This window comes from Chinchilla lanigera, unplaced genomic scaffold (genome assembly GCF_000276665.1).
Source record: "Chinchilla lanigera isolate Chin_1 unplaced genomic scaffold, ChiLan1.0 scaffold00002, whole genome shotgun sequence".
Classification (NCBI taxonomy): Eukaryota; Metazoa; Chordata; class Mammalia; order Rodentia; family Chinchillidae; genus Chinchilla; species Chinchilla lanigera.
This window is the reverse complement of record NW_004955403.1, coordinates 47,003,953-47,016,430: the sequence shown is the minus strand read 5'-3', so window position 1 is coordinate 47,016,430 and position 12,478 is coordinate 47,003,953. Positions and strand designations below refer to the sequence as shown.

General features: G+C 40.8%; 1 long non-coding RNA gene across 2 annotated transcripts in view; it reads right to left on the bottom strand.

Moving 5' to 3' along the window:
- Nucleotides 1-11,790, bottom strand: part of LOC102020517 — a 40,930-nt gene extending 29,140 nt beyond the window's left edge. The window contains exons 1-2 of one of the 2 annotated variants that reach the window (XR_001233929.1): nucleotides 11,675-11,790; nucleotides 9,002-9,185 (exon numbers count right to left, since the gene is read on the bottom strand). This is a non-coding gene — a long non-coding RNA (uncharacterized LOC102020517). The remainder of the gene's footprint in view (nucleotides 1-9,001; nucleotides 9,186-11,674) is intronic. The other variant, XR_001233928.1, reaches the window with a different exon arrangement.
- Between the last annotated feature and the right edge of the window lie 688 nt (nucleotides 11,791-12,478).

Genomic DNA, 12,478 nt, shown 5'->3' with positions numbered 1-12,478 from the left:
AACATAATCATCCCTCTAAATTGAATGTTCAGATTGTTTCAAGAAGGTTTGGCATTATAAGGCAGCATATTTCATGTGATAAGTTTAAGCAATACATTTAAATTCCTGTGATAAATGTCATAAACTCTACTTATTTTAATAGATAATTTTCTTATTAGTCTTGCACAGCCTTTAGCAAAGAATATTAATCATTTTGTATGTCTTCGCACATTTCTATTTATCATTTTCCTTTCAACTTTATATCTTGTGCCACAATAATTTTTTTAAGTTTTATATAATAAGATTTGTTGATTTTCCTTTTATGATTGCTGGAGTTTTTTTTAAAGGTTTAAAAGTGGAACATAATAAGAGATACATATCAAAAACTTTTTCAGAAGTAGCCTTTTAAGGTTTTTTTAAAAGTCATTTTATGGCTACTATTCTGTTTTGGTTTTCTACTTCCTCTTGAGTCAACTTGGTAATGTATATGTATAAGGAAATTATTCACGTATGCAACACTTTTAAGATCACAAGCATAAAGTAGCCCATAATGTTTCTTTTACTCTATAAGTCATCTTTTTCTCTTCCTTATTTCTAATATTAAATATTTGCGGGGCTGGGGATTTAGCTTAGCGGCAAAAGCGCCTGCCTGGCAAGCACAAGGTCGTGAGTTCAGTTCCCGGTACCGGAGAAAAACCAAAAAAAAAAAAAAAAAAAAAAAAAAAAAAAAATTTGCATTTTTGTTATCTTTGTGAGTTATATATCCCAAAGTTTGGTTTATGTTATAATATTAAAAGAAATACCTTTTAGACATTCATCCATTATATTAATATTACATATCAACATATTATAGCAGAGTCACCTTAGATATTCTAACTTGGCATTAACTTTCAAAATATCTACCCTGTATCAACAAAAGGATGGACAAAGAAAATGTGGCATATATATGACATGGAATTATTTTTCAGCCTTTTCAAAGAATGAAATTCTGTCATCTACAATAACCTTCACCAGCCTGGAAGTCAATGCTAAATGAACAAACCAAGCACAGAGAGACAAATACTGCATGTTCTCATCTAGATGGGGAATCAAAAACAATTGAACTCCTAGAAGGAAAGAGGAGAATGGTGTTTATCAGAGGCCTGCCGTAGAGGAAGTGGAAAGAAGTTAGTCAAGGGTTACAAACTTTCAGTTAGACCGAAGGGAAAAAGAAGTATTTGAAAAAATTCTTCTCGCGTTCCGTAGGTGAAATTTTTTTTCTGATTCCTTGCATTTCTCAGTGTAATTCTTTTCCACTTTTACTGTTTATTTCTGAAAGCATTCAGAGCAGTGACATTTCCCATGAGAACAACACTGGCATAAGTTTGATATGTAATATTCTCATTGTTGGTTATTTCCCAAGTAGCCTATTGTTGTGGCTATGAATTTTCTTTTAGTCCAAGAATTATTTAAGGGTTTTTTTTTTAACTTAAAACTTTTATTGTTGATTTTAATGTGTATGGTTTAAGAAACTCCTCCTCTGGTTAAGTCCAGGGGAAAGAATGTTAAAAGAAACCAAATATGTGAACAGCTGTGAGCAAGTCATATTGAAGGAATATATATATTGATCCACCTCTTGCAGCCTTGCACCCCTGCAGCAATTGCTGCCGGCTCCACAGCTGCTGTCTTGCAGCAAACATGAGACAGATTTCTGGGTGCTTTCAAAAGGAGTAACGTGGGAACTGTCTCAGCAACCTTCCTCTGTTCATTCTTAAACATCCACGAGTTTTCAGTTGTATGTCTCCTCTTCCATGTGAAACATCTAAGGAGACTGAGCCAAGACTGTGTGCTCCGATGGCTCTTTCTCTGGTTTGCAAGATCTGCTGCCAGCCTGGCCCCATGGCTCTCAGAGGAAGAGGAAGTGGTGGTGTTCAGAGCACATAATAGCGCTTACCATGCAGCAAGATTAAGATCTCTAGGTTGCCTCATGACCTGAGGAAGCCATGGCTTCCATATATTGAGACAGAAAAAGGGTGGACAAGAGCAGGAGCTCAGGTCCCACAGTCCCCTTAATGACAGGCAAATGGGAGTTTGCACAATCTAACTCCTCAGTGAAGTGACCTCAAGAGGCCTTCCTATATCAATAGTTTCCCCTTGAAATTTTGCCATATCCCTTTCTAAGAAAACAAAAAATCCTAGCAGGATATTATTTTAAATGCATAAGGGTGCCAGGCTCCTCTTGCATCTAACCCAAAGATCAGCGGGGGGGGCCTTCTGTGCCATGCATTCTTGACTTTTTTTTCCTCGGATTACTGCACTCCAACATATTGCTTCAGACTTCAATGTCAAAGGTCTGGGGAAGTCCAGAGTTGAGTTCCTACCCATACCCCTCCTTCAAGATTCTGTGAAATCAGAGAGGCACAGTCTCCAGGTCTGCCTGTCCGTCCACCACAGGCAGAAGCAGCCTTTCACACACATCCTCAGGAGAGCCATCACACCAGCATCTTCTGATTATTTGGGGGAGAAGTAATAACCGCAGGGAGGAGGTCACAATACAAAGGGCGCTGCATCCAGCCATCATGTTCATCCTGGTCTCCTGTTCCTTCTCTCCCCTCCCCCCATGACTCAGCACCTTCCTCCTGAATGCTCTGATTCCCCAGCTCCAACACTTTCCTCTTTGGTCTTCCATGATTTTCTCCTTTAGAAACTCTGACATCAAGCCCTGAGGGGTCAATTTCCACCGCAGGCGAGTTAACAAGACATTTTCTTAGGAAAGGAGCTGAGTTTCTCTCAGAAAAATTCTACTACCTACTGCAAAGGGGATAAATCCTTCTTTTAACTAAAGGAGAAGCATCACATTTGAAAAGCCATCATCCAGTGACTCTGTAGTTTGTACTCAAAGCAAGTAGAACCTTGGGGCGGGGTGGGCCAATGGAGCCATGCAAGGCAGGCTGCTCTGGAGATGCATCTAGTCTAGGTGGGTACATGGAAAACAAGAAGTCAAGGAGAAGGTGGTCACTTCCTGCTGTGAGATTCAGGACAGAAGTGTGATGACAGAAATTCTATGAACAAGGAGCCATTGCCTAGGTAAGAACCCTAACAAGGTAGCATCCAGTTCGTCTCAGTTCAACACACATTAATCTACACATAAGGAAGCAGGCAATAATTTTCTCCTGAAAGAATTCATCACCATGGTTCAAAACAAAACAGTAGTAAGTTAGGAAGTGAATGAGAGATACCAGACTAAAAAGCAGTAACAAAGGGTCAAAGGAAATGGTAGTTAATGGTCTGTGACACAGCCTTCCTGGAAAAGGACCAATGGCTGGATTAAGTGACCTCATGGATGATGTCCATACCTCTGAGACCAGAGGCTCAGGTTATTTTTGTTTTGAGTTCACTTGAATGAATGGGAGAGGAGAAAGAAAGGAGACTGGCTAAGGCTAAGCAGAAAGTGGTCCCTCAAGACCACGTCTGAGAGCAGCGAAGGAGGAATTAGCAGGACAAATGGATAGATGTGATGGATATCCGTGATGTTACATGTATTCTTTAACTTTTGCCATCTTTAAAGTAAGTCTGATTGCATCCAATTTTTTTAAAAATGAGTGAGATTCAGAATGATGATGTGTCTTGCCCAAGATCACAGAGTGATTTACCAAATGACAAAGCCGGATTTCAACATTGGAGCTACTCTCCTCTGAAGCCCTAGAACCTTGTAATCTAGTAGGAGAGGGCACATACACAGTCAACTCAGAATCAAAGCAGTTAATGATAAGCATGCAACAAAAGAACAAGCAATGTTCAGGAGAGCTGTCACAGACAGGGATGGTAATCTTGCTCATTAAAACATGCAGTGACCATGTCACAGCCAGGAGGAAGTGAGGAGATCTGCAGGCAGCAAGGAAGAACTGGAGCTGTACCTACTGTCCCGAACAAAGAGCAAACACTTGAGCTACATCCACATCAAAACTGTGGTGAGTTAGCTCAAAGCACAAATGCATCCTCAAATCATCAAGATGCAATGAGAAGGCACTGACCTAGAGATGGAGAACCGAATTTTCAAGTTCCAATGTTCCCACCTACTTAAACTGTGGTCTGCAGGAAGATATTGACTCCACGTTGACTCTACGGAAGAGAGAGTTAAGCTAAGTGATTCCCATGTCCTTTTGCCTGGCCTCAGCTTTCAGGGTTTCAGGGTCGTGCCTCTGGCTCCACGGACAGCAATACACAGAGCAGAAGTCTGCCTTTCAGCATGCGCCCCGATGGAGGATTTCAGAAAGCTTATGCCACTGTACTTTTTCCACCTGACCACATCCTAGTCTGCAGGGTAGAGCACTGTCAGGCTGCCCATCAGATAGAACATTCCACCTCACAGGTGGATGCATTTCAGTGGGTCACCAATAAACTGCAAAGAAATCCCTGCTTCCAGGATCAGATAGTCTGAAATGGCAGAAGCATTAACAGACTCCTAATTGTTGATTCAGTTCCCCTGCAGAATCAAAAGCAAGTGAGAATACCTGTGTGTTCAACTCGAGTCCCAAGTTTGGTATTCAAACTCCAGGATCCTCTGTGGCCTATAATTAAAATCTAGGTTTTCCCCTACTAAACTTAATGATCATTCATTCAGTGGTGGCAATAATAATGTCAATAATAAGTTCGTATGTCGGTACTTTTCAGCTTTTCTAATGGCTTTGACATGCTTTATCTCACTTGAGCTTAATGATAACCATGCTGCATAAAGTAGGGCAAGTATTATTATCTCCATTAATGCTAATAATAGCTAACATTTAGGTAGCCTTTTGCATTTACAAAGTGCTTTCATACATATTTTCTCATTGTCCTAGGGGCTGAATTCCTGGGCATAAGGACCATGTCTCAACTATCTCTTTACCCTGTAGTATTGAAATGACATACAGATCATTTGATACATGGATATGAAATTTTAAAATAATTTGATTCTGGTGAAAACTCCATCCCTTGGTAGGTAGGTATTTCTGTCCCTACTTTGCAGGTAGGGAAATTGAGGTTCAGAGTTTCACTGACATATATAATGTCACACAGAGAGTGTCCAGACCAAAACAAAATGAATTTTCTAAATAACTCCCACACTGTGTTCTTTCCTCCACATCAGTGGGCTTGTCAAACTTGGTCACCTGGCAATCAATCCTGTTACAATGCAGCTTTTGATAAAGTAAGGCAGAAGCAGGGCAGAAGGCTTTAAATCTCTCACTAGCTTGCAGATAAAGCAGAGCCTACTAGTTCTAAGATCTCTTGGAAATAGAAAGCCAAGAGCAATTAAGTGCCTTTCCCAAAGTTAAAAGCCCCTGAGTTAAAAGTAGAAATGGAATTACCAGCTATTCTATTAATCTTCATCTTGCCTCAGGCATGTTCTACACATTTGCATTCATGATTCAACAAAACAGCACCCAGAGTTAGATCCCCCAACCCCCATATTCACATCCACTTCACAGGGAACTTCTCTGAGACTGCCACACTCAAAAATATCATAAACAGCATTTTACTGTTTATAAGGAATGCACAGCAGGAAATGCAACTGGACAAAACTGTACTACAGAAACTCAAAAACTTATTCTTCTGTTGCTAAATTATACTGGCTCCCTTCAAACACTAGGACCCCATTTACTTTATCCTTACATGCTGCCTTCTAGGTCCCGTAGACAGGGACCCTCTCTATCACTTTGGGCAGAGAGACTCGAGAGTCGCTTATAGTCTAGAAAGTGCCATTCTGGGAGACACGGAGAGAAGAAAATCTGACCCTAGGTTGTGCTATGCTTGAGTACCAGACATGCTGATCCTGCCAAGCAGGAAACAAAACAGCAGTCAGTAACCAGGCACCAGACAGACGGGGCTACACAAACTGGCTGAGAAACTTCTCTGAGAATTCTGTGTCTTTATCAACCACTTTGACTTATCAACAGATGTCCAGCAGTACTCAGAGTTGTGCAATGAGGACAGATGTATTAGTCAGGGTCCTGCAGAGCAACACAAGCAAGAGGTACACTGACAGAATTACAGAAGCTGGCAAGTCCCATGTTCTACAGCCAGCAAGCTGGAGACCCAGGAGAACCGACGGTGTGGCTGCAGTCCAAGTTTGTAGGCCTGAGAATCAAGACGGCTGACGCTGTAGTTGTATACCATAGACCGGCAGGTTTAAGGCCCAGGAAGAAGTGATATTTCAGTCCCAGCCCCAAAGCAGAAAAATAAAAACAATGTCTCAGCTCAAAAACAGTCAGGCAGGAGGAATTCTTTCTCACTTGGAGTAAGGTGAGCTTTTTTTGTTCTATCCAGGTCTTCAGCTGACAGAACTTATTAAGGAGAGCAATCTACTTCATTCAGAGCCCACTGATTTAAATATTAATCTCATCTAAAACCATATTCACAGACACAACTCAGAATAATAGTTGACCAGTTATCTGGGTTCCCTGTAGCCCATTCAAGTTGGTAGGTAAAATTGACCGTCACATCAGAGCACCAACCACGTCCACACACTCACTGTTCAGTTACAGAAGCATAGTTCCAAAGCTCCAACACCCAGGCCATGTGCCACTATGCCTTTCCTTGTAGATTCCCTTTGTCCTGGGGAAATATTCTCAATATGCCTAGTAAATTAGTCTGTGGGCCTGCTCACTACCATCCCCTGTAACGCACTCTAAAGATACTGGCTCTGAGACATCACTGGCAAGCAGGGAAGTAGGCAGAATGTCACATGCCCAACACAGGAAGGGTCCTTTCAGTCATGTCTACTGGCAAATGGTAGGCTCTGATCTTGTCTCTGTGCTACTGTTGTCCCTGGATACTAGTTTTTTTGTCCCTAAACTGTATTTCCTCCTCCCCATATCAGTAAAAAAAAAAGGAAAGAAAAATTTCTCAAAAGATGAACATGAAAACATTACTAATAAAGACTTAAGAGCTGTGTAACATCTGGATAGGGAAGAAACTACAAGACAGAAAGAGCCTCTGCTCAAGGGAACATGTTAAGTCCTCCAACATGGTCCATCTCCACAGGCTGATGGAAGTACGTGCTGACCAGCTGTGCTCCAGGAAGCCCTCTTTGGCCATGAGCTGGTCCAGTTTGTGTTGTCATTAGTCAGAGTCCTTGAGGAAAGCATTTAGTAGTCAAATAAAAACTCTATATGTGCACCAATGGAAAAAAGAAAAGAATATCATCTGGGAGAGGGAGAAATATGATACTCATTGGGAAAGAAATTTTACTTGCAAGATTCTTTTCCTGGTTCAGTCCTAAAGCAGGCTTGCAGGAATTCCAGACATGGCCACAAATTGTGCACTGCACATGTCCTTATGTACAACATGTAACATTCAGAATCTATTTCCAATAGATATGAGGCATCACACAAGCTACTGGAAAAAATACAAACTAATAACTTCCATTTTCAAAGAAGGTATCATTTTTCATGTGCACGATCCCATTTAATCCTAACAGTTACTTCTGAGTTATACACAGTATTGTCATTTGTAAATGAGGCAACTGAGGCTCAGTGGGGTTAAATACTTATTTGATATTGTGTGGAGGGAAAGTAGGTAAGTTGTTATAACTAAGAAAAGCCAACACATCACTGAATTTTCTTTTATTCTGGATTAAGTTCTAACAAGAACCCTCCCACAGTAATCTTAGACTTTGCTACAGAAGAGTCCTGAGAATGGCCAAGGAGACCATCTTGGAATCCCAGCCTCCTTTTCTACAGTGTCTTTTGACTCATTAAGAATCCTGGATCCTTATTTGCCACCCCAAATCCCTCACCATTATCCACAAATGTCTGTTTTCAGAAAAAGCTCCGGTGTTAATTATTATCAGCAATTGGTTCATGATATCTCCCAAGAATAGCTGTGCATAAAATCTTCTTCCTAATAGCAAAATAAAGACCACTGTTCACTACTAAAGTAAAAGATATTCTTCCATCAATAAGAAAAGAATGAGAGAAGTTGGGAAGCAAATCAGGAAGCATCCTCTTCAAACTTCCCAGAACAGCTTCCACTCCCTGTGCAAGTTAAAACTTCAAAAATCACCATACTTAACTTCTATGACTAGTATCCATCCTTCATCTATTTATTCTTGAAGAATTCATTTCTTAGGCTTATTTTTAATTAACAAATTAAAATGTACATATTTATTATCTATAGCATGTTACTCAGAAATTAGTATTTATTATGAACCAAGGATTGAAGATTCTGAGTGAGACATAGGTCCTGCCTTCCAGTGTCTCATGTTCTCCTGAGGACTGAGACAGAGAAGCAGATAAGCACAGTTCAAGTGTCAACACCGAGTTGTGAGCACTGGAGCACCTGAGGAAGGTCACTAGCACAGCCTGAATTAGAGTCGGTCAAAAAAGCCTGAGATTTGAGCTGAGACTTACACGACGACCTGGAGCTTCTGGAAGGGGATAGAAAAAGATGTTTCTGACAAAGGATACTGTAAGGCACAGGGGCATGAAGTGCATGAGTGGTCAGTGGCAGGCACAAAGAATGTCAACCATAGCCTGTGTCTGATATGGTGAGAAATGTCATTGAAAAGAAGTTTAAACTTAACTAAGAGCAAGGAAAAAATGCAGAGGTTCTCAAGAAAAGGAAAAACATGCTCACTACCCAGAGTGCCTAGCTTCTAGTAGCTGCACTATTACATGTTGAATATATAAAAACTTAGGTTTGGTTTTAAAAATATATAACTGATATCTTATACATACTGGATGGATAAAGAGCTAAGACAGAAAGACTTGGGATCTCATCAAGGTTGTCTTTCTGAGCCTAAGATCAGAAGAATATCCACATCTCTCACTGTGTCATGAGAAGACTCTTCCTCTGAGGTGGCTTAGAGGAGAGGTCCTTGAGATATTTCATGGAAGGCAGCTTTTTGATAGAAAGGAGGATTTTCTCCCCACCAGTATGTTTTCTCTTCTTTTGTATGTCTAAAATTCTCTACAAATGTAGCTTTTTAACAAAACCATGGATGTACTCCTCTTAAGAAGAACTCACAGAACTGATTGGCAAACATGATATATAGAAAACTCACAGAATAGAATCTCATGACTTCCTCAGCAACTCCCTGGGGCTCAGGCACATATTCTTAATCCTGAATTCCTTCATGCCTGCTACACTCCATGGCCAGATTCAGGCAGGATGAAGGGCCTTCTCTTTGTAAACTTTGGAGGTAGAAAACTGCAGCAGTGAATACATCTTTCCATACTATTCATGGCCTGTGTGTGGAGAGCATACTATGGGTAAAGCACTCTGGAGAACTGCAAAACTCTTACACTCTAAGATACAAGTTCACGAACAATTACAACATAGGAAAAGCAAACAATACTTCAAAAGAGATTTATACCAGGAGTTAGCAGAATGGCAATTTACTCATGGACAATAGGGACAACAAGTGCTATCAAAGCATTGTCATTCTTCATACTGAAGTCAATCAACATAGGACCAGTTCATCCTAATAGAAAGCACACTGCCAATGCACAGTTTAACATGTAGCTATGGGTCCAGGAGACACAAGGTCCCATTGAATAACATTAAATATGACTCTCGGCCATCAGTTGCCTAGAATGGTATGATACTTTTATTTGCTCAGCACCAGGGGCCACCAGAGGGAATAAAACGATTGGTCTCTTCCCTCCAGGAGTTCACAGCTTGCTTATATGCACACGCTTGAATCTATACTGGAGAATAATTGCTTACAATGCAGGGCTTACTAGAGATATAAGTGGAGATGAGAGACTGGAAAAGTAAAAGAGATTACATGGAGCAAATGGAGCTTGAGCTGTGCTGTAAAGGGGCAGAAAGTAAAAAGATACCCAGGGCATTTTCTGCATGAGAAATAAACTGAGAAGGTATGGGGAGGGGAACACTTCCAGCAAGTGCGCATAAGAAAAGCAGTCAACCCAGAACAAAGGCTCTGTTCCAGAGAATGAGTAGGATAATGACCTTGGGCCAGACTGTGAAGGGTCCTAACCCTGTCAAGAAAGTCAGAACTTGACCTTTTGGGCAAACAGGAGCTACTGAGATCTGGGTGTGAACTGACTGCACGGCCTGTGGAGGTGGCTGAATCATTATTCTGTGTAACGGTCTAGATCTGAAATGGCCCCTGGAGGCTCTTATGTTGGAGCCTAAGTCCCCAAGGGAGCAATGTTTAGAGGTGAGACTTTTGGAAAGTGATAGAGCATGAGGTCTCTCACTTCATCAGTAGATTTAAGCAATTGTTGGATTCATAATTTAATGGCATTATAGGGAGATGGTGGAAAATTTAAGTTGATTTTCCCAGAGATTTTGTCACAGTGATGGTAGCAAACTTTTCTTTACTGGGACAAAACATCCAACACTCACAAGTTAAAGGAGGAGAGGTTTATTTTAGCTCACAGTGTGTAGAGGTTTCAATCCATAGCTGGCTGTTTCCAAGGTAGGGTGGCATGGCAGAGGGGCATGGCAGAAGAGAAGCTGTCCGTGGCAGGGCAGGTGGGCAGCCACAAGGGACTGAGGGACAAAGATAAATATCCATCCTTCTAGCCATGCCCACAGTGGCTCACTTCTTCCAACCAGGCTTCACCTCCCAACGTCACACCCAATGATAAACCCTTCAGTGGACTAATCCAGTGATAAGTATCACACACCCATGCCGCATCCAATCACTTCCCAAAAGCCCCACCAATGAGTGCATGAGGTAACTAGATATAAATCATAACACTAACATGATGCAAAGCAGAAGAATGAGTCAGCATATGCATGAGTAGGACTTACAGAGTAACATACTTTCTTTATACTTTGGTGAGAACTATATACTAGTCAGGGATTCTCCAGGAAACAGAACCAAATTTGGATGTACAAAGGAAGGGCAAGGAACTGGCTCACTGGGTGTGGGTGGGCAAGTCTGAAGTTTGTAGAATATCCAGCAGGCTGGAGATGCATCAGAAGTGAACAATATAGCTCAAGTTTGAAGACAATTCAGAAGCAGAATTCTGTCTTCCTCAGGGGATTTCAATCTTTTATCCCTTAAGGACCTCCACCGATTGTTAAGGCTCACACACATTTTGAAGGACAACCTGCCTACTGCAAAGGTTATCCACTAATGTAAATGTTAATCTCACTATAAAATACCTTCACAGCAACATTTACACTACTGCCTGACCAAATATATGATGCCACACCCTAGTGAAGGTGGCATACAACATTAACAGTCACAGTAAAGAAACCAGTATTCTTTATCCACCCAAACTTGCCTCCTCTACCTGGTGGCTTGGCTTGCTGGGGAATACTCAGCCAGCTTGGGGTTGATGTTCTGATATTATTCAAGGAAACATTAAAAAGCAAACACTTAGGGACAAGCAGATCATAAGTTCAAGGCAACTTATCAAGACTCTTGCCTTCAGATTTTAAAAAATTAAATTAAAAATTTAATTAAATTAAAAATTAATTAACAACTTAAAAATTTTTTTAAATGATAAAAGAGCTGGAGATATAGCTTAGTGGTAAAATACTTGGTTAGCATCTACAAGCACCTGGGTTCCACCCCAGCACCACAAGCAAAGATAAATGGAAGCAACCACTCAGTCAACATACGTGGAATCAGACCTTCTGCCTCAATAAGAAAATCTCCATTGTCTTCCCAAATCTACTTTTCTCAAGCTCTGCAGCAGCTACATTTTTCTCCCTTTGTCAGAGTAGTCTCCACATTGTCCCTAAGAATCCATACCTTGAAGATTCGCTGCTCATCTGTAAAAAACAATCTGGCGAGACATTTGACATCTAGCTCAGGCCGTGAGGGCTGTGTTTTGCTTTGGTTTGATTCAAAAACTTCTGAACCAACCCTCAAAGCTTCACTTCAGTTATAATTCACAGTGGTTTGATACATGTAGGGGAAAGGGGTACCTTTCATTTAATATTAACCCAGCAGTTTTCTACCACTTCCTCTTTTCTATTGTTTTGCTGTAACAAACAATGGATTTAGCAAGTTGTTTAAAGTCGGCTGAGCTCTGAAGCATTCTGCCTCACACGTGACCAGACGATTTTTCTTGATATCCGCTTAGAGAAACCCACACATACCAAAAGCACAAGACCCAAGTAAACTCTGCATTGTTCCCAGGTAATGGTCGTAATGTACTTGATGTTTCTTGAAAGGGAAATACTAAGCAAAGGAAAAAAATTGTTTTGCTCTAAATTATTCATGCTGAACAGAAAAAAAAAGGAAAAGAAAAAAAAAAGATTGAAGTCAGAAACATTAACCAGCAGCTACCAACTCCTTTTCGAGCTAGGGAAGGAGAATCACTGATTAAAAACAGCTCTCAGAAATTTATGGTTAAAATGCAGCCTGACTCTACCAAATTCCCACTAAGCCATCACTAAAGGGAAGAGAAAGATGAGAACTTACTACACCAAAACTAAGCTTAGAAGCAATGTAACATCAGACTATACTAGTAATTTCCCAGGAGGAGAGCTGGATTGAGAAATACCAAGTAAGATTTCTCCTCGTGCAAAACCAGGCTTCACTACTGGAAAC